General features: G+C 37.5%; 1 non-coding gene across 1 annotated transcript; it reads right to left on the bottom strand.

Annotated features, from left to right (window-relative positions):
- Positions 1-284: 284 nt before the first annotated feature.
- LOC148764209 (small nucleolar RNA R71) lies at positions 285-391 on the bottom strand. Its single transcript, XR_016025015.1, has one exon. It is a non-coding gene; the product is annotated as a small nucleolar RNA R71 (small nucleolar RNA).
- Between the last annotated feature and the right edge of the window lie 1361 nt (positions 392-1752).

Genomic DNA, 1752 nt, shown 5'->3' with positions numbered 1-1752 from the left:
TTGAGATCAAGCCGGTTATCATCACCATAATTCAAACCTTAATCCAATTATGGGGCCTTCCAAATGATAATCCAAATAGCCATATATCAAACTTCTTACCGATTTGTGATACTTTCAAAGACAATGGTGTCACAGATGATGCAATTCATTTGAGGGTTTTTCTTTTTTCATTGAGGGATAAAGCTAAATCATGGCTGAATGCGATCCCTACTGGCTCTATAACAACATGGGATGATTTTGCTCAAAAATTCCTTAGCAAGTTCTTTCCTCTAACTAAGATAGCAAAAATGAGGAATGATATTACATCATTCATGCAACAAGATTCTGAATTGTTGTATGAAGATTGGGAAAGATACAAAGAATTACTTCGACGTTGTTCTCATCATGGTCTTCTAAAAAGGCTTTAGGTGCAAACTTTCTACAATGGTTTGAATAGGTAGGTTTGAACCACCATTGATGGCGTTGTGAGCTTTAATGGCTAAATTGACTGACGAGGCATACAATTTGTTCGAAAATATGGCTGTAAACAACTACTAGTGGGCAATGGAATGATTGATGCATAGTAGAGTAGCTAGAATTCATGATGTAGATGCCATGTCAGCATCATCCGCTCAGGTAGTTGTTCTAACTAAGGCACTTGACTCTTTTAGTACTAACTCCATTCAAAGTCCTTTTATAGTTTGTGAGTACTATGGAGATACTCATACAAGCCATCAGTGTCCTAGGTCAACAGAAACAGTGCAATTTGTGGGGAATAGGTGGCAGAATAACCCTTACTCAAACACATACAACCCAAGATGGAGGAATCATCCCAATTTCTCTTAGACTAATAATCAAGGGGTGTCATCAACTTCTACGCCAAATGAACCTCTGGGATTCCAATAGCAAGCCAAAACACCTCTCTTAGAAAAAAAGCCAACTGTAGAAGATTTGCTAAGGCAGTATATGACATAGAATAATAGCATCATACAAAGTCAAATAGCTCTCATTCAAGGTCAAGAAACTTTACTTCGAAACCTCGAGACTCAGGTTGGTCAACTTGTCAATTTATTAAACAATCGACCTCAAGGAACACTACCTATTGACGTAGAGGCAAATTCGAGGAGAGATGGCAAAGAGCATGTCAAGGCCATCACTTTGAGAAGTGGAAAGGACGTTGAAAGCAAATTGTTGGCTCCATTAGTTTTTGATGATAGTAAAACATTCTCATTTATTTGTGTCTAATACCTTTACTTAAGTGTGCAGAAAAATCAATATATGAAATTAATTAATTAACTCTTCAAAGAGTATGTCAAAAGAAAAAGAGGCATAAAAATAACAAGATGCAACTGTCTAACAAGGAGGAAACTTATTGGTGAAACAAGGAAGAATGTTGGCTAACCAAGTTTCCAATTGGAGGAATGGCGGGCTGAAGAGTTTGAGAAATAGAATCAACTTAGTCGACCAAGTCAGTCGACTAACTGCTCTCTGCCAAAATCTGCAACCTAAAACAGAACCAATGTCACAACCTGAAACTCCCTTCGAGCCCGTGACAATCGCCGCAATGTCCAAATCGACACTCATTACCCGAAGTGTCAACTGGAACCCCGAAAGGCTTTAATATCAGCTTCTCATTTCCTCTGTGAGTAATCGTTGCCAAATATCACATTCTAAAAGATTTTAAACTATATCCAAATCAAAACAATAGAAAAATAATTTTTTCTCACAGGGGCATTTTGGTCATTTTTCTCTGAAAATTTCGAAAGCAGCTAA

Source organism: Theobroma cacao, chromosome 2 (assembly GCF_053813885.1).
Source record: "Theobroma cacao isolate CCN51 chromosome 2, ASM5381388v1, whole genome shotgun sequence".
Classification (NCBI taxonomy): domain Eukaryota; kingdom Viridiplantae; phylum Streptophyta; class Magnoliopsida; order Malvales; family Malvaceae; genus Theobroma; species Theobroma cacao.
This window is presented reverse-complemented; position numbering and strand designations above follow the sequence as displayed.